The sequence below is a fragment of the Felis catus genome, chromosome F1, assembly GCF_018350175.1.
Source record: "Felis catus isolate Fca126 chromosome F1, F.catus_Fca126_mat1.0, whole genome shotgun sequence".
NCBI lineage: Eukaryota > Metazoa > Chordata > Mammalia > Carnivora > Felidae > Felis > Felis catus.
This window is the reverse complement of record NC_058384.1, coordinates 38,674,063-38,694,736: the sequence shown is the minus strand read 5'-3', so window position 1 is coordinate 38,694,736 and position 20,674 is coordinate 38,674,063. Positions and strand designations below refer to the sequence as shown.

Sequence of the window (20,674 nt, the reverse complement as noted above, 5' to 3'; positions counted from 1 at the left end):
TGACAAATATTTATAGATATAATCCACATAAACAAAAGTTCCTTGGGGTCCTCAGTGATTTTTAAGAGTGTAAAGCTGTCCTGATTACAAAAAGTTTGAAAATCTTCAAGAAAGTCTCATGTGCACCAAGAAAAAGGAATGCTTACTGCAGTGTTATTTACAGTTGTAAAAAGCTGGGAACAGCCTAAATGTCTACTAGTAGGAGAAAAGATAAATTGTTTTAGGTGTCTAAAAATAATGTTGAAAATTTGAATGAAAAGAACAAGTTGTAGAAGGATAAAATTGTAGAAATACGTACAGCTTATACTATAAAGGTTTTTTTTTTTTTAGACTTTAATACCTGCTGCCATCACACGTGCACAGCCTTCCACATTATCAACATAGCCCACAGAATGGTACATTTGGTACAGTTGAGCTTACATTGATACATCGTAATCACTCACAGTCCATAGTTTACATTAAGGCTAACTCTTGGTGTTGTACATTTTATGGATTTGGACAAATGTATAATGACATTTATCCCCCATTATAGTATCATACAGAGTATTTTTTTAAAGTTTATTTTTGAGAGAAGTGGGGGGAGGGGCAGAGAGAGATGGGGAGAGAGAGAGTCCCAAGCAGGCTCTGTGCTGCCAGCGCAAAGCCCTACTCAGGGCTCGATGTCACAAACTGTGAGATCACGACCTGAGCCGAAATCAAGAGTCAGATGCTCAACCGATTGAGCCACCCAGATGCCCCCAAATTATTTTAAAATTATAAAAGAGTCAGAAAACCCTTGGAATCCAACATTGAAAGTTTGGTCAGAAAAACCAAATAGAGATTCTTAGAAAGAGAGGTCAGGAAATATAAAAACCAGGAAAACCCAGCCCCAAGTACTATAAGGTGAGGGACAGCATCATAATCAGATGCTGCTGAATGGCGAGGTAATGTCAGGGCTAGATATAGGAGAGGAAAGGCATGTGATTAAAATGGATCATGATTAGAAATTTGGGAAGCAGTAAGGCTGGAGAACAGGGCATTAGCTTGTTGAGGGTGCAGGTTAGATGGTTATTAATGGTCTAGAAGGTGTGGGTAAGGGAGATTAGTAGGGGGTGAGTAGAAGGACTGAAATCTCCATGGGGTAGAGGAACATGTGGGAGGGCAGTAAGCAATCAGGTGAGGTGGAGGGAGAAGGTGTAATGCAATTTGGAATATTTCATATAGGAGCAGTTCCCAGTGCCCACAGACTCCTGGTTTGGCACTGGGAGTTTGTTGTTACGAAGGGAGAGGCCACCATATTTGGGAAATCAAGGAACTATGGTTTTTCTTTTAATCTAGGGACAGCATGGACTAGTGGTTTAAAGTGCAGCCCAGTGGTCATGCTGCCTGAGTTTCCCTCTCAGTTCTACTACTTAGTTGCTTGCTGTGTGATCTTGGCCAAGAGTCAGTAAGAGTGTCTAAGCTTCCATTTTCTCACCTGTAAAATGGGGTTAATTGTAGCACATGTCTCATGGGATCAGTGGGAGGATTAAACAAGATAATTCATGAAAGCACTTGCACAGTATTTAGCACATAGAAGGTGCTAAAAAATACCAGGTAGTTCTTTTCCAATTTTTAAGCTTCCACATAATTGTTGAAGTTGCCCAGAAAACATAAGAGATGAGAGAAAAAATGTGAATTGGGTGCCACAGTCATCAATGACTTTTGGGTCATGGTTTTGAAACAGGTGTTTGAAATTGACAAGGAAATGGAGACGCTGGTAATAAATAAGGAGGCATGAACTTCAGGGGAAGAGGGTTTTGTAGATAAAAGCGCTAGAAGAACAGTCTGAAAATAGCAATAAGGGGCTAAGAGAATACAGACTTCTCATTGTCTCCTACCATAGAGATATAAATTCTGGTGAGGGAGAAAGAGAGTGAGGGATTGACAGTGAGAGAGACTGGGACATGGGTGCAAATATGAGAGTACATGCAAAGTTGTAAATACAGAATTGATGAGGATGAGTCCAAAACGGCCTGGGTGAGTGGAAAGGCTAGCATTTGGAGTCTTGTCTGCAGAGAACATAATGTGTAACCTGGATGGCATTAGGGAAGTACTTGAGAGGTCATGACAGTTATTTTTGTGCTTACCTATAAATACTAGTGACTTCCAAACTCATGCATTTATTGAGATTACAATGTCAGAAACGGTGCTCAATGCTAGGGATACAAAAAGGTCTAGGGGCAGAGAGAGGTGTATAACTATACAATGCCATGTGAGGAGGACGGGGAACTAATTTATTAACTGAAGTTGGGAAAGCTTCACTGAGGAGGTGGCATGTTTTTTTTTTTTAGCAGAGTCAGTTCTTTTTTTAACATTAATTTATTTTTGAGAGACAGAGAGAGACAGAACACAAGCAGGGGAGGGGTAGAGAGAGGGAGACAACCGAATCTGAAGCAGGCTCCAGGTTCTGAACTGTCAGCACAGAGCCAGACGCGGGGCTCAAACTCACTAACTGCGAGATCATGACTTGAGCCGAAGTCAGAAGCTTAACTGACTGAGCCACCCTGGCACCCCTGAGGAGATGACGTTTTAAACCGGGTTTTGACAGATGATAAAGAGATACACACAAGAAAATATGTCATGAAGGAGAAGGTAGACTAAAGAATCTGAACAGGAGAGAATAGTAAAAGAACATTTACTCATTTATCTTTTTAAAGTTTTATTTATTTATTTTGAGGGGTGCCTGGGTGGCTCAGTCGGTTAAACGTCCGACTTCGGCTCATGCCATGATCTCGTGGTTTGTCAGTTCAAGCCCTGCATTGGGCTCTGTGCTGACAGCTCAAGAGCCTGGAGCCTGTTTCAGATTCTGTGTCTCCCTCTCTCTCTGCTCCTCCCCCACTTGTGCTCTCTCTCTTCTATCAAAAATAAATAAATCTAAAAAAAAAGAAATTAAAGTTTTATTTATTTATTTTGAGAGAGAGAGAGAATCTGTGAATGGGGGAGGGGCAGAGAGCAAGGGAGAGAGAGAATCTTAAGGAGGCTCTGCACTGTCAGCATAGAGCCTGATACAGGACTTGAACCCACATGAACCCATGTGAGATCATGACTTGAGCTGAAATCCGACTCTTAACTGACAGCCATGCAGACACCCCAAAATCAGAATATTTAAAATTAGGGGCACCTGGGTGGCTCAGTCAGTTAAGCATCTGACTTCAGCTCAAGCCATGATTTTGCAGTTTGTGGGTTCAAGCCCCACGTCAGCCTTTGTGCTGACAGCTCAGAGCCTGGAGCCTACTTGGGATTCTGTGCCTCCCTCTCTCTCTCTGTCCCTCCCCTGCTTGTGCTCTGTCTCTCTCTCTCTCTCTCCAAAATAAATAAACATTAGAAAAAAAATTTGAAAAAAAAGAATATTTAAAAGTAGAACATAATCATTGACAAATTTTTAAAAAATTTTATCTAAGCTTTTAAAAACTAGTGATAAAATGATTACTTTGATAAAAAATTGATATGCGACAAGATAAATATGAGCTTGGAATTCTCTATAGATCCTTTTTTGGCCTTTATTGAACGCCAGTTTAACAAAGCTGCCTTTGAAATCGTATACCAGGAACTTCCTTTTCAAGAAACATGTGGGCATCTTGCCCGTCTCCCATGTGACTTAGACTACTCTGCTACTACTGCTTAGCAATTACTTTTGTTCCAGATTGTGCATATGTTTAAGATGAGTAACTAAAAATTCTAGACCACTAATGCATTGGCTTTGAAAATAATTTTCCCCTATTTTCAGAACCAAGCCTGCTTTCAGTGTACAATCTGGATTGGAACTTAGATGAGTTTGGGATAAGCAGATAATCAATCACAGCCAGATAATAGACATCAGTGATATTGCTTTGCAAGGTATATGCCCTGATTTATGTCGGTGGATTGTTGTTTATGATACCTTTAAAATATTTGTGATGGAATAAGGCTTTTATAACCAAGCAGCAAAGACAAAGGCATTGTTTTATTTATTTATTTATTTATTTATTTATTTATTTATTTATTTATTTATTTATACAACCCATTTATCCTTATACTGATTAAATTTGAATGTTTAGTGTGGCCATCAGTAACTGTACTTATATAATTTATATAAATGAATGGTTCTCACACAATGAGCATACTAACCACTTGGCAATACAGACTTTAGTTGTTGGTTCCAAAACTCACTTTCAGTTTGTCATTTAAAATTTGCTTTTAGGGAGCACTTGGGTGGCTTAGTCGGTTAAGAGTCCAGCTCTTGGTTTCAGCTCAGGTCACGATCTCACAGTTTGCGGGCGCTAGCCCTATGCAGTGTGCTGACAGTGCAGAGCCTGCTTGGGATTCTCTCTCTCTCTCTCTCTCTCTCTCTCTCTCTCTCTCTATCTCTGTCTCTCTGCCCCTCCCCAACTTGGTGTCTCTCTCTCAAAATAAATTAAAAAACATTAAAAACATGAAAAAAAACCCCACTTGCTTTAAAAAATAAATAAAACTTGCATTATCCAGTCTAAACCTGGAGGGTTAAAAGTGTTATTTTACTTGCAGTCTACTAATTTTCAAGAGTGAGAGAGACATTTTCAAGTATCTCCAAACATGTTTCTTCCATTTAGCTGCTTTGCTGGGCAAGCCAAGTCAATGTGGAAATAAATATTTCTACTGAAAAACTTAACCAGTAGTGGTGCTTGCAGCAACTTATTCCTGTCCTCCAACTTTATTTTCCCTTTTTAGCTCTCGTCCATGTTGGTGCCTGATTTCACATCACTCGTACTTCCATTGTCTGCGAATGCCCTACTTTTCCCGATACCGAACTTGCTGTTGTCTCTTCTTCTGCACCTCTTTGTCATCCCTATCCTGTGGCAGGGCCTACCGGTCTGTACTCTGGATCACATCGCCTCCACCTTCCAGGAACCTCACACTGTTAATCATTTCTGTTTTCTTTTTATTTGTTTACTTTTAAAGTGTTCTGCTGTTTGACTGAATCAGTTGAATTTGAGAAAATTTGAAAACCTACCAGATCAGTCAGTGATACTTTTGCCATCTATGATGGATAACATATAGGATCTAAATAAAGTATTGCTTCTTTTTTCTCAAGCATCATCTTTCTCTCAGATTCTCCCCATCAATTTTTAATCATGCTTAAGTACATCCAATTAAAAACAAACAAACAAACCCTCACTCGATCCCTCATTTCCCTCTGTGCCCTTGCCTTATCAGTCATCTTTCTTTTACAGCACATTCACCTTCAAGACTTGAAAAAGTTGTCTATGCTGGCAGCGTCCATTTCCTGACCTTCTTCTTGCCAGCCTGCTCCTACATCTTGTCATCTCTTCTCTGTTCCTTTATGGGCTGCCTTCCTCCATGCAGTTATTAAGTGCTGGGATATATTGAGGCGCTCTCCTAGACTTCTTTTCTTCCTACTCTACACTGTCTTTAGCCCTACTGGAACAGCAACTGACTGTTCTGTAGAGAAAAAAATCCAATACTGTTGCCAGAACAAGGAAAGTGGATACCAGAAGCAGATATTGGGAAAGCAAAAAATAAACAAGAGAACAAAACAAAAACCAAATTAGAAGTCTATCATAATGGGTATGCTATTATTTATACTCTATTGTCAAACTGATCATTCCTGTTCTTTCTCAGCCATCCTATACCCAACCGTTTTGTGACCATGTCCCACCATTTATTACTTCTGTGCTTTTGAACTAATGCACATTTGGAATTTTTGTTTTTCCCCCTAAATCTGCTAAATGAAATCCTACCCACTACCTTAGACTCAGAACCTATCTTTCTAGAAACCCTAAATTAAACTTTTCCTTGTATGTGTTCTTATTACTGTTTACTTCTTTGCTTGGGCACTTACATATTCTAATTTGTAGTATAGTTATTATAGTCCAGTTCTCTGCTAGTGTGTAAACTTAAGCTCTGTGAGGACAAGGCTATACCTTGTTTATCTCTTTATCCCTCATAGGATCTAATATGTGGCCAAGTTCATGGTAAGTGCTAAGTAATTTTTTGTTGGTTTGATGATCATTGTCTATTCCTAGTAAGTCATAAGCGGGCATATTGAAACTTCAAAGCATTAAAAAATGACAATTAAAAAAGGAAAAGATGAAGTTTTATTTTTTATGCTCAGGTACTTAAATAATTAAGTCAATCAGAAATAGCCATAGATTTTAGACTCCCAAGAGCTATGATGTTATAACAAGAGCCCCTTATGTTTCCTATTGTTACATAGAGAAGATATCCTAATACTAAATATTGTGAGTTTTTCCCCAGTCTGGTTTTATCTCTAATAAGTGACCTGCCCTTTGGTTGTTTGTGTTGGTCAGACATGATCCTCATGTCCTAAACAGATGCAAACAATTTTGGAATAACCTCTTTAAACAACCAAGTTCTTGGAAAATAGAATCGCCACTGTGATAATTTGGAAAGAATACTGATGACCTTCAGCTTCAAAACAATGCAATTGCAGCATCTTTCATGTATTATTTATGAGAACACGCATTCTATAAGTCACATGGGGAGGGGAATGGCCCATGTTTATACACTAGAGGCGGTTGCACTTTCCCAAGGATGGGTTGGGAGAACATCATTGCTCATATCTTTTTCTAAACACTGTGTAGGTCTGAGGTGAATGTGACCTTAGTTTTTCCTTCTCCAAGACAGTTCTGCTTACAGGATTCTAGAATAATAATTTCAGCGAAAGTGACTTTTAATCTGAATGTAAGTCCCTGACAAACATTGGTGCTTCACATTGGGCTTACTCAGCATTGCATCACACAGAAAACTGTTTCTCTGACAATAGCAATGGGGAAGGAATTGATGGAGATAGATGTCAGGGATACTTTGAAGGGTAGGTAAAATGGCCTCTGTTAGTGGTCCCTCAACTCTTTGTGTTGAGTATTTCAATTTCCACACAGCGGTGGATTTTTTCTTCAGACCTATCCTGTCTAGGTCGTCTGTCTAGAAATACAGCATTGTAATTTTTGAATCACCTAGCTCCTACAATCTTTAAGCTTATTTCCTATAAACATTATACCTTCTGCCAAGAGCAGAGTAAGGCCATAATATATCATATTTAAAGAACAGAATACCATAAGATCAGTTATATTCTGGTTAGTTAAAATGATGTCTAGGAAAGGCAGTTTTTCATCCTCAATTTATTGTAATGTTTTTTGTCTTAAGGATAACTGAAGCTTATCGCTGTCTTTGCTGCCTACATCTTGTTCTTTCTTTTTTTTCTTTTTTTTTAAACATTTATTTATTTTCGAGACAGAGAGAGCATGAACAGGGGAGGGTCAGAGAAAGAGGGAGACACAGAATCTGAAACAGGCTCCAGGCTCTGGGCTGTCAGCACAGAGCCCAATGCGGGGCTCGAACACACTGACCGTGAGATCATGACCTGAGCTGAAGTCGGACGCTTAACCGACTGAGCCACCCAGGCGCCCCTTTTTTTTCTTTATCAACATGCGTTTCTGTGATGATTGAGCCTGAAACAGACTTAAACAGAAATGATTCTTCCTATTTCAAAATTATGCTTTAAAAGGTGTAGAGTACTTTGAGAAATGTATTGCACAAAAATACAGATGTGCAAAAATAACACTTTAGGACACAATTGTTTTTCAGAGAGAATCTTTGCTTTACTAAATTACCCTGACTTCATTTAAAAAGAGGCCTCCTAGTGTTCTCTGCTCAAATAATTACTTGCTAGAAAGCCTGGCTAGAAGAGGAATTTTAGGTTACTCTTTACCAATAGGGTTACCAGGTAAAATACACAATGCCCAGTTAAATTTACATTTAGGATAAGCAACAAATAATTTTTTAGTATAATATGTCCCAAATATTACATGGACATATTTATACTAAACAAAGTATTATTTGTTTTTCTGAAATTCAAATTTAAGTGGGTGTCTTGTATTTTTACTTGCTAAGTTTTGCAAACTTACCAGGGTAGAAGAAAATCTTGAAGTATTGATTAAACATTTTTTCACAAAATTTCAACTCGTAAACAGTTGTTCTTTGGGTAACATTTCTCTTTTTTGCATTTAAGTTGATCTGCGTTAGATAATACCTGCAAAAGTTCTTTGTGAACTGAAAATATAGTCTATATGTTTTAAGAACACAGCAGCATTCAAGAGTCTAACAGGGCGTGACAACAAACTAACAACTATCTGCACCTCCCAGCAAAAACAAAAATCCCAGGGTGTCGCTTCACCTTCGAATTCTTTCCTCCAAGTCTTGCTGTGATTAATGCAACACGGTTGAAACTGGTTAAACAATTATTCAAATTTGTCTAATAAAAGGAAATACTCAAAATGACTACAGGGAGGCTGTCCAGCTCCCACATTTCCAGATGAGAAGTGAAAAATCAGTATTTTGAAATCTCTAGCTAAGTAACATTCCTTTGGCCAGTTTTTGAAATCATTGATAGATTTTTTTTTCACTTTTTAATTTTTCAACACAGATACAGTCTACTGTCTTTTGGACCACTCGCTTTGTAAACCGTGCAATTGATATTAAAGAAAACAGTAGTACACTGTAATAATGTTGTGTGATGACACATGGTAACTACACTCACCAATCCCTGTTGTACACCTGCAACAGTATAACATTGTATGTCAACTTCAATTAAAAAAAATTGGGGGACGCCTTCATGGCTCAGTCGGTTAAATATCTGACTCTTGATCTCAGCTCAGGGTTGTGAGTTTAAGCCCTGCATTGGGCTCCATGCTGGGTGTGGAGGCTGCTTAAAAAAATTAGAAGAAAAAAAAAGCGTTAGCAGAAAGCAAGCTCCATTCCTGCGGATTAATAAACATACAACTTGAGACCCTAAGGTTTAAGAAAATTATAAGGATCCTGTTTAAAGACTATTAAAAAATATAATCTTTTTTTCTGTAGAGAGCAGAGGTACTTTTTTCTAATAATAGGAAAACTAGACTTGAATCAAGGTGGCCTAGATGCGTATATTTTGGAAGAGCCTTATAAATCAGTTGAGAACCAGTCGTGATTAAATGGTATTTCACCCAAATAAATGTTGTCAGTCTTTGGCAACATGTAGATTAACAAACTCTGGCATGTAAAAGTTTCTGAGAGCTATGAATATAAGACCCAGCGTAGCTTGTCTACAGTTAGGAATTTGCCCCAAGTTATGAACCATTCCCCAACTTTTCTAACACACTTTAGGATTTAGGAACTCCCGGGGCTCAGGTGGAGAGAATCCTCCCTCAGCCCCTCAGGTCGTCAGCTTATAGCCTGAGGCATAGGTTTCATTAGAGCACATCATTATCATAGCTTGCATAGCTACAGATGCAAATGACAGTAATTAATCCATTGTATTTTCAAAGAATGGTTTAGGAGGAGCCTTGAGCCTTTCACTAAGGCTCAGGACTGAGTGACCACCTTGCGGTTATGACCTCTGACAGACTTCTCTGAGGTCTCCTTCACGTGCACGTTGGAAACCAAGAAAGATGAAGCACACGGCTAATGAATTTAACAGCCTCATTAGGTAACTCTGCCTACCCTTAATAGTTCACAGAAATGCTCTCGGCATTTTAAAACAGGCATTAATGGAGAAAGCTTTGGGGATTTCAGGCAACTGCTTCAACGCATTTGCCTTTCTGTTTCCCAGATGCCTTCCTACCAACAGCTTAGCTCTTGGGCCAGCTCGTAGCTGCCTGCTTGTCAGGTCCTATCTGTGTTTGGGGTGCTCTACAGGACTGCTGAAGGAGGCAGTCATTTTAAATGGCTCCAAATGAAGTCAGTTATTGCCTATTATTTATTTACTTGATCTTGGAGTCACAAGAAATTATATAAGCCAAGATCTGAGGCTTCTCTGTTCACTTTGGCCTGGGCTTTCATTCTCTGAGTTTAGGTGGAGATGTTTCATTTATTGTGAGCTGAATTTTAAGGTCCTTTCTTGAAGGAGGTCTGTTTATTCTGGATCCACATGGTCCTTGTTCGTTGTGCAAAGCTGCTTCCAATACAGTCAAATTTCTGTGGAACATTTTCCATATTGGACCGTTCTGAACCCCTCTTTGGGATATCTCAACCCTTGTGGTTGGTACAATGTATGTGTGTCTGCAGTATGGTTTTTCTTTCTCATTCTTCTGGGATGCATATTAGATACTGTGTATTAGATAAGCAGGTGCTACATTAATTTAGGCAATACCTAAAAGACCAAAAAGAATTAGATGAGAATGCATTGTTTAGGAATTAGAAGAAAGAAGAATTTACTCCGTAAATCTCAGGACTTCTCTTTCATTTCCAAATAGCTTCGAGAGAAGGGTGTGTCTTTCTCTGGAATGTTCTGATGAAGGCATCAAATGTGCCTTATTTGTGTATTTTCTGCTATTCTTATGTTCAGTTAGTATCTGTAAATCAGTACTTCCTAACCTTTTTCATTGTAATGACACACACAGAAAAATGATATTTGTATTGTGCAGTGGAATGAACCGAAGGGGATTTGAGTTGTCTATATGAAGCCTGGGGAGAAATTCATTGTTTTTTTTTTTTAAATTCAAATGTTTATTTATTTTTGAGAAAGAGCGAGTACATAGGGGAGAGGCAGAGAGAGAGGGAGACAGAATCCGAAGCAGGCTCCAGACTCTGAGCTGTCAGCACAGAGCCTGATGCAGGGCTTGAACTCAAAAGCCATGAGATCATGATCTGAGCTGAAGTTGGATACTTAACCCACTGAGCCACCCAGGCACCCCCCCCCCCTTTTTTGTTATTAAATGGTTATGAGAAGAGAAGAACTTACAAAGAACTTACTTATAAATAAAATATTAAAAAAATTAATAACCTTAAACTTGCTTTCATGTCCATAAAGTTTTATTATCAGGTGTTACAGTTGAAATATAATTTCTGATTAAGACTTTTTAAATAATAGTCTCTTCATATTTAAGGTCAAGTTTGACAATAGAACTTCCTGCAATTATGTGATGAAAATTTTAAATGGTTAAAAATATTTATAACACTTGAATTATATTGGAAATAACATTTTTCCTTCTGCTTAGAAGTGTAATTAATGTTTATTTCTTAGGATAATGTGATTTCTGTAAAACCTTTCCTATCAGATATTTTAACTTAATAATAAAGTTACATATTGCAAAATGCACTTGCATTGTTAGGGCAGTCAGTAGCAATGAATGTATCTGATACATATAATGACAAGAAATTTAAGCTGTGAAAAACAGTGTCTGCCAAGAGCCACCATTTAACCTTCTGATACGGGGCTCATGGAGCTGCTGGAGAAGTTTATATAAAAGATTCCTAAAGTGCATTCCTGCCCATGGTATGAAGGCGGTAGGTGGTGATGAGGCTGACAGGGCTCCTGGCAGGCCCTGGGAAGGAAGCAGCTTGAGTCTTTGTCACCAAGCATGCTGGACACATCTGTCCATTGGTACTGATGTGTTCTAAGTGACCACTCTAAAAAGTCAAACACATTCTGCAAAATAGCTTTATTATTATTTTGAAATAATCTAGAGAGCTGGCTCCTAAAAATCAATATCCAGGCAGTGGAATACCCTTTTGGCCAGGCTTAGAGAGTGGCGAAGCAGCAAGTGCCAGATAACAGTCATTTTGCTTGTCCCCTGCAGGCACTTCTGAGATGTGTCAAACTCTGCTCACACTCCTTCAGTCCTCTGAGGGTCCTCAGGGGAGGCTGTTTATGGATGGAGGTGACTGGCTTGGGGACAAGTTAGCCTAGGACAAGTTGCCCTGCATTTTGAGGGGATTTGTATCACTCAGCATATCCATAATCCATTCACTATGTACCAGTATATTTTGGCACCTTGATTAGCAAGCTGTACTGTGGATATTGTTTTAAAAGGATATCTCTGTATCCCATTCCCTATGCCGTGTATATGCCTAACTAGGATGCTCCAAAAACTGGTTGAGCCTAACTATGACCAGGAGACTGTGAATTCTGAACTTACAGCAAAGTTCTGCCGAAAGAGACCTTCCTCAGCTGCCTCACACAAAGCCATAGGTGGTTATGGCTGGGAAATGTCCAACATGGTACCCAACCATCACCAGGTGAATTGTGAAAGATGGCATTTCTTCAGACAGACAGACTTCTTTAGGGTGTATCAGCCTGTAGACGCTGTTCCTGTTGGTGGAAGGAGAAGGCAGAAATGGAGAAATATGCTTTGAGGACATGTGTATATACTTCCTGACACTTGAGGTACAAAATTAACTGTTGAAAGGTTGAAACATTTCTGTGCTTCCTTAGACAGCACATATACTAAAAAAAGAAGTTGAAACATTTCTTCTCTTATTCAAGGATTAACTTTCCATCTATGCTTTTTACTCCTTTCCTTTTAACGACTTATAAGACCTCATTTATCTCTTCTCCACCCTATGTTTTGAGCTGTATCTCCTTCTCTGATTTCTTCTTTTCAACCTGTCGGTGTTTTGCTTTGTTTTTATTTTGTTTTTCCTTCATAACAACTCTCTTGTCCTACCTCTGGCTGCAGTTCAATTTTCCCATTCTCTTCTATGAATGTCTCTGAAGTACAATACATTTCAGTTCATTTCCCAAACACTTGAATTTGACTTCTGCTTTAACTGTTGCACTGAACTGATCTCAGTATGGTTCCTGTTGACCTTCATATTGTTAAATGCAATATGCATTTCCCAGCTCTTAGGGATCTCTTTGCCACATATGCTGCTGTTAATCATTCCTTTGAGAGATTAAAGAGGTTCAAGAATTCTTTGGCACTCCTCCCATCAAGAGATGTTTAACTGCCATGAAAGCTAGTGGTTCTTATGCAAAACAGACAAAATAGATGGCAGTTTATGTTTATTTTCTACAGAATTAATCTGTGACTAGGACTTTTCATCTGTAACTCAGAAAAAAAATAATTGATGCCTAGAAATACTAATGATAATGTATTGATAGGAAATATTAGATCTACAGTAATTTTGTATCTAAGATAGCATTCACAAATGTTAGTAGTTTATTATTTGTATTAAGTTCTTTGCAGTCCACCTCTCAGGTGGTTTCAGTACAGTCAGTGATGACACCATGGTTGAGAACAGTGGCTCTAACCTAACACTGTAATGAACTGTAACCTGTAGAGCTACTGCAAAGAGATTTTAACTCTCTGACAGTGAAGTCAATGATTATGGACCTTGAAATAGTTCTTGAATGTCCAATACATTTTGCTACCTAGCTTCCAATATCAATCACTTTTATTTCTCTTGGGAACCCTCTGGCTGAAGTTCAAGGCCTTTTTCCAATGCCAAAATCCAAAATCTTCATTTTATCAGCTTTGAATGTATTTTTAAAATGTCAGAATGCATTATGACAACTTTGTTATGGGATAAAGCCAGAAACATCCTTCCACTGTCTTCGAATACTCAGAAGATATGACGTGTGAAAGAATATCAGAGATGCTTCTCTGGAAACCTTAGTGTCATGCTAGGACCTGCCAGAAATTTGCACTGTAGTCTTTATAGCATAGGATCTTATATTTGCTTCCATAAAGGGAGAGAGTTTCCAGCAGGGAGTTCATTCTTTCCTCCTTGTGTGAGTTTATTCCAAGGCATTAAACCACAGATCAGAGGCAAAGGATCAGAGGCATCATTAAAACTAGTGACCACCTTCTGTGAATAGCGTGTATTATTTTTTTAATTAGAACTCAGGTTATTTATTTATTTATTTATTTTTAATGTTTATTTATTTATTTATTTATTTAAAAAATTTTTTTTTTCAACGTTTTTTATTTATTTTTGGGACAGAGAGAGACAGAGCATGAACGGGGGAGGGGCAGAGAGAGAGGGAGACACAGAATCGGAAACAGGCTCCAGGCTCCGAGCCATCAGCCCAGAGCCTGACGCGGGGCTCGAACTCACGGACCGCGAGATCGTGACCTGGCTGAGGTCTGATGCTTAACCGACTGCGCCACCCAGGCGCCCCAAATGTTTATTTATTTTTGAGAGAGAGAGAGACAGAGTGCGAGTGGGGAAGGGGCAGAGAAAGGGGAAGACACAGAATCTTTTGCAGGCTCCAGGCTCTGATCTGTCAGCACAGAGCCTGAACCCACAAACTGTAAGATAAAGACCTGAGCCGAAGTTGGATGCTTGACCACCTGAGCCTCCCAGGTGCCCTGTCAGGTTCTGAACTTAAAAAAATGAATGATATAGTCCCAGTCTTGAAGTCTAGATGGGGAAAAATATGAATAGGTGATAATACAGTGTAAAAAAATTCTATAATTGAAGCACCATGTAACAGGTCACCAACTCTGCTTAAAGAAGTCTTCCTAGAAAGGGGAAACTTTTAGGTGGGCCTTGAAGAACGAGCTGGAGTTTATGAAGTGAAGAAGAAGCCTAACAATCTTTCAGTCAGACAGAACAACATGTGACAAAGCTTTTGGGAGTAAGAAGTTTGGGAGAAATGCGAATTGTTCTGTACAACTAAATTAAAAGGAGTATGTGACTGTTTTGTCTGGAGTCCCACTGACATTTTATTTCTGAGATACTATGGTATCTCCTTCTATTTACTTCTTTCTGAAGAGTTAAATAAACAGGGATCCAAGACAGGCTCTGCACCTAGTAGCTTTTCGTACTATTGTAGAGTGGGTTAGGATGGATGTCTAGGATATTTATAGATGATATTTATAGAGCACTCACAGTATATTGATTAAGACAAATGAGAAGCATTCTGTATCTGTTTACTTGTGGTGGGGGTAGGGAGGGACCTGAAGCTTTGATAGCAGTGAATGATTTCTTTAGGAGGGTTTAGATTATAACTCAGGACTCCTGACTTCCAAGGAAGTCCTTGGTTCATACCTGCACACCACCCAAGATCTCCAGACATTGGTTTCCACAGTTTCCAGGTTCATCACCACCTTATGGGAAAGTACATAAAGAGGGCGACTATCTCTGCCAAACTGAGATCTTTTTAATTCTGGAAAGAGTGACCACTTGGAATCGTTGTTTACCCCCCACTGAGAAAGGAAATACTTCATAATTCAGCAATGGGTATCTACTGAGCTTTGTCCCATACTCAGTACAATCTAAAGGGAATTAGAGATTAAAGGTTCTGCATCCAATGCCAATGTGTGGGGTCCCCTCCTCCCAACACCATGGAATTCTCTGATACTAGCTGAGTGTCCTACAATTCAACTCAATTCTTACACTACCCGAAGATAGTGACAGATTCCACAGATTAAGGGTTCAGTTCTATAAGACTGCCATGCCTCCCCAATCCACACTCCACCTGCCACCTGGGCTTCTGACCTACTTATCAGCTATAGCTTGGAGGTTTCTATGACCCTTTCCTTGGGTTTGATTAATTTGCTAGAGAGGCTCACGGAACTCAGAGAAACATTTTTACTTACTTACCAGTTTTTACTGACTTTACTTACCAGTTTTTGATAAAAGGATAGAACTCAGGAACAGCCAAATGGAAGAGACACATGGGGCAATGTAGGAGGAAAGAGGACAGATCTTTCATGCCTTTTCCCAGACCTCCTTGTGTTTACCAACCTGGAAGCTCTCTGAACCCAGCCCTTTTGGGTTTTTATGGAGGTTTTACTACATAGAGATGATAGATTAAATCATTGGCCATTGGTGATTGAACTCGGTCTCCAGCCCCTCTCCCTTTCCAGGAGGTCCTGTGGTGGGACCAAAAGTTTCAACTGTCTAATCACATGATTGGCTCCAAGAGCAACCAGCCTCCATCCTTAGTTTACCTAGTGGCTTTCTAAAGTCACCTTATTAACATAATAAAAGACACCTTTGTGCTCTTACCACTAAGGGAAATAAGTGTTTTAGAAGCTCTGTGCCAGAAACCAGGACAAAGAACAAATACATACTTTTTATTATAAATTACAACATCACAGATACCTAGAAGGCAGGTTCTTTACTCTTTTGGAGTTCACAATCAAGGTGACAATATAACCCAATCGGAGCTTGATTACATAGAGTTGGCTCTAAGAGCACAAGAATTCTACTTTGTTTTCCTGAATGATCTCATCCATTTCTATTAGCATTAGCTTAAATTTGCTGTGCACCTTGAAGACTTCCAAAACTTCTTTCCTTTTCTTTTTATTATTATTTTTTAATGTTTATTTATTTTTGAGAGAGAGAGAAAGAGCACAGTCAAGGGAGGGGTAGAGAGAGGGAGACACAGAATCTGAAGTGGGCTCCAGGCTCCAAGCTGTCAGCACAGAGCCTGACTTGGGGCTCAAACTCACGAACCCGTGAAATCATAACCTGAGCTGAAGTCGGACGCTTAACCAACTGAGCCACCGAGGCATCCCCAAAACTTTTTTCTGAATCAGAATTTCCAACTGGTTCCAGGACATCTTTACTAAGGTGTATCGGAGGCCCTTCAAATTCAACAGATTAAAAATCAGATTAATCTGTTTTCCTATAAGCCCATTCTAGGTGTTCTTCTCATATTTATACATTAGTTAATGATATTATTTCCACCTGGCAATCAAGGCAGATACCTGGGGGTCATATTTAATTTCTCCCTTTCCCTCACACCTCAATATCCAACCTGTCACTAAGTCATATTCATTTAATCCTCAAAATAATCCATTTTTTCTTGTAGTTAGTGAAAATGTAACATTCTACAATTCATACTGTGCCAAAAATTTATAGTTGGTATGCTTGGGTAGTAATGGGTGGTGGTGTTGGAGCATCCATTTAACAATATATTTTGCCTCGGTTTCATCCAGGTTCTATTTTAGGTTAACTTAGCCTTTTAAGATTTCTTTCTTCCCCCGATTTCTTCTTAAGAGGGCATCTGGGTGGAGGAAAGCTGACTTATTTCACACAATGTGAGAAGTGTGTGTGTGCGTGTCTGGGGAGCAGTGGGGTATGTGTGTGCAGGAGGTGAGATCCACTTGCTGTCATCTGATTTCCAGCTGAGATATCGTGTCTCTCTCTGGGTATTAACCTCTGTCTTCACTAACAAGTCTTACCTGGTCTTTGATGGTGTTAGCATCCACTGTTGCTAACTGTAAGCTCCACCATTACCTTCCAGTCTTGAGGTACCTGCTCTTTGTGGCTTCTACATTCTGACCCCAGGTTCCTGCCATTTCAGGGGTCCTCTCAGCATGCCCTTGCCACCATGGCAGGTTGGAATTTATGGATCTTTTGTATACTAGCCTATGTGCTAAGTCTATCTTGCAGATCACCTTTCCCTGCCATAGCCATTTCTGTATCTCTACCATTAGATCTGATGTTCTCAGATCCAGTCATATTTATCTGAATTTTCTAAACATCCCTTTGAGTTTTCACAGCATCGTTCCACCTCTGGAAGATGAAGGGCCTTCTCTTTTTACCAGTGTCTGTATGATCAGGTTGTGTATTTCTCCATATGAAGGTAGCATTTGACATCCTTTCCCTGGGGCCATAGGATGAGAGGACTATGAGCAAATATGATTTATAGAGGAAATAAAGACTATTATTTACTATTTTCTAAACAGTATTCTTACTATGCAAAGAGTCATTCATACATATCCCTATACATTTTATTAAAACAAAATTATACCATACATATTTTTCTGAAATTTCTCTTTTAACCTAATAATATATTTTGGATCATTTTCCGTGTTTACATATTCAGATAAACCTTATTCTTTTTAGTAGGCACATAGTATTCTATTTTATAACTATCATAATTTGTTTATTGGTGGACATTTAGTTTGTGTTCTATTTTTGATTTTTATGAACGTTTCTGCAATAGATATCGTTGCACTTTGTGCCACAAAAATTTTAGCTTCTGTATTTCCTTTATAAGTGTGGTGTTTTTATCCTGCCTAAAAAAATGTTTTTCTATTCCAAGACCAAAAATGTATTTCTTTTCTGTCTTTAAATATTTAATGCATTTGGATTTTATTTTTTACATGTCCTGTGATGTAGGCAGCCTTGCTATTTTCCATATATTTTAGAACTATGTATTTTTAAAAGAAAACCAATTTTTTTTCACAGAAAAAAATTTGGGTAGAATTGTTTCCATGGGGAAAAATTTAGATTGAGGGATGTTCTAATTGACCTCAATTTCACACTCAACATTTCAGTTCCAATTCTTTTGTCTCAGTCTACAATTGCCAAATGTCCTAAACCTGTCTTTGGAATAAGATGGATATAAATTTCCAGCTCCTCTGCTTGCAGTTAGGTTGTTAATTATTCAAATACTCAATCTCAGTTCACAGATCTTCACCATGAACATAAAGATGCACAAGCAATGTTAGGTCTACTTAAAATCCTTGTAGAGCCCTGAAGTGAACTCCAAGAGTTAGAATTTGTGCATCTCTGTCATCATATTAAAATATTTTCAATGATACGTTTGTAATAAACTATAAAAACAGAATGATCAAAGTCTGCATTTTAATGATATTTGTATGTCCTGCTATTTTGCTAAAAAGAGCATTTGTTTCTTTTTTATCTAACTACCAATATATATTTTTTGAAGAAACTGGGAAACATGAGACATGTACAAAGAAGAATATAATTCACTGGCACCTAGAGAAAGTCATGCCTAACGTGTTGGCCTATTTTTTTTCTCATGTTGTACCTGTATAATGCACCCATGGTTTCTGTACATCGAGAGTGAAGGAACACTAAATTCATCTTGGCCAAATGCTGAGAGATTGACTATGAAGATCAATGTTCAGTGGAATTGAGACCAAAGGCAAATGTAACCATCAAAAATGAATTTACCAAAGTAAATTCAAAATGAGGTCAATAAACTTAATTATTACTACAGTTCCATATTAAGATTTTCATAATATCATTTGAAAGTTTGACATTATGGGACAGGAACATTACCGTCTACCTAGATATCTTAGCTGCTGGTCTGCTCATGGGCCTCAGACTCCACTTTGGGCTACTAAAGAGATGCTCATTTTCAGCTCAGTTCTGTGACAAACATGATATTTGTTGCTAATGGCCATGTTGCTCTAAGTGATTGAGTGTTTGCTTCTTTGGAATTGTAACCAACTAAGGTAAAAATTTATCTGTTGTTCATATTCTGTCTTTGAAGATTTGATTAGTGGTAATTATGCAGCTTTTTTGAAGCAATTCCACAAATTTAAGCTTTTTGTTCAATGGGAGAAAGATACTTAATGAATAGCATATATATATGTGTGTGTATACATATATACATGTATATATATACTTAATATATATATGTATATATGTATATATGTATACATAATATATACACACATATATAATATATGTACATATATACATATATACACATATATATGTACATATATACATATATATACTTATATATGCTTAATGAATAGCATATATATATGTGTGTGTGTGTATATATATATATACATATATATACATATATATATACACACACACACACACATATATATATATATTTTAAACTTATTTATTCATTTTGAGAGAGAGCACGAGCAGGGGAGTGACAGAGAGAGACTGAGATAGACAATCCCAAGCAGGCTCAGCACAAAGCCCAATGCAGGGCTTGATCTCACGAACCATGAGATCATGACCTGAGCCGAAGTCAAGAGTTGGATGCTCAACTGACTGAGCCACCCAGGCACCCCTGAATAACATATATTTTTAATTAAAAAAATTCTTTTGTCTACACATGATGTTTTATATAATCACTGGGGCAGTTTTGTTATTAAGTCTTAGATCTAGACATGTAGCAGTGGAATAACGTAATTGGCTTTCAGTTTAGCAAAATTTTCTTTGCCTTTCCATCTGTGTCTCAGCTTTCACTGCATCTTTGGTGGAACAGTGTGACCTGAAGCTCTTCACAGCAGATATCATCATGTAATACTTACTCTTTCGTGGTAAGCTTCACTCAACCAACCACTTTCTCTGTGAGGAACTATGAGTTGCTAGTGTATTCTGTGCTGTAGATATTCATCTCTACAATGTACAATGTTAAGGCTTTCTTTTGGAAAGCAGTTAAAATTATTTTTCTTTGTTTTTTTTGAAGACATTTATTATCTTTTATTGTTTGATCATCTTATATGATGATCAGGCAGTTCCCAAACCTCTTGTATGTCAAGTTGTCTTTGGCTGCAGAAGAATTATGAATGTGACCACAGTTTTGCTGCCTGTAGCCAGCTTTTTTATGTTATACTCCGCTAGAATTACCTCCTAAGCACACATAACTGAAGGATTGAACAGAACATACAACTGGGTTTTTAAACCATTCAGAGGATTGTTTGTTCTGTTGTCAACTATAACAATGTGATTTCCCATTCTATAAAGATTCCTTTAATAACACTGGTATGTAAGATTGGTGTTCAAGATAGAGAAATTTCTTTTTCTTTTTTTTAAAGTTTATCTTTCTTTCTTTCTTTCTTTCTTTCTTTCTTTCTTTCTTTCTTTCTAATGTTCATTCGTTTTTGAGAGACAGAGAGAGAGTGCGAGTGAGGGAGGGGCAGAGAGAGAGAGGGAGACACAGAATCTGAAGCAGGCTCCAGGCTCTGAGCTGTCAGCACAGAGCCTGACGTGGGGCTTGAACTCACAGATGGTGAGATCATGACCTGAAATGAAGTTGAATGCTTAACCGACTGAGCCACCCAGGTGCCCCTATTTATTAATTTTGAGAGAGAGAGAGAGAGAGAGAGAGAGAGAGAGAGAGAGCAAGCAGGGCAAGCTGAAAGAGTCAAGTGAATGAAATTGTAAATTAATTAAATTCACTCTCCATTCCTGTCCCACCCATGGACTAAGG

At 38.3% G+C, this 20,674-nt stretch overlaps 1 long non-coding RNA gene across 5 annotated transcripts in view; it reads left to right on the top strand.

The window, feature by feature from the left end:
* LOC109495687 overlaps positions 1-20,674 on the top strand; it is a 363,477-nt gene that overhangs the window by 12,068 nt on the left and 330,735 nt on the right. For 4 of the 5 annotated variants that reach the window (XR_006591484.1, XR_006591487.1, XR_006591483.1 and 1 more), the window contains exon 2: positions 19,701-19,781. The exons of the other annotated variant lie outside the window; for it this stretch is intronic. This is a non-coding gene — a long non-coding RNA (uncharacterized LOC109495687). The remainder of the gene's footprint in view (positions 1-19,700; positions 19,782-20,674) is intronic. 5 annotated transcript variants of the gene reach the window in all.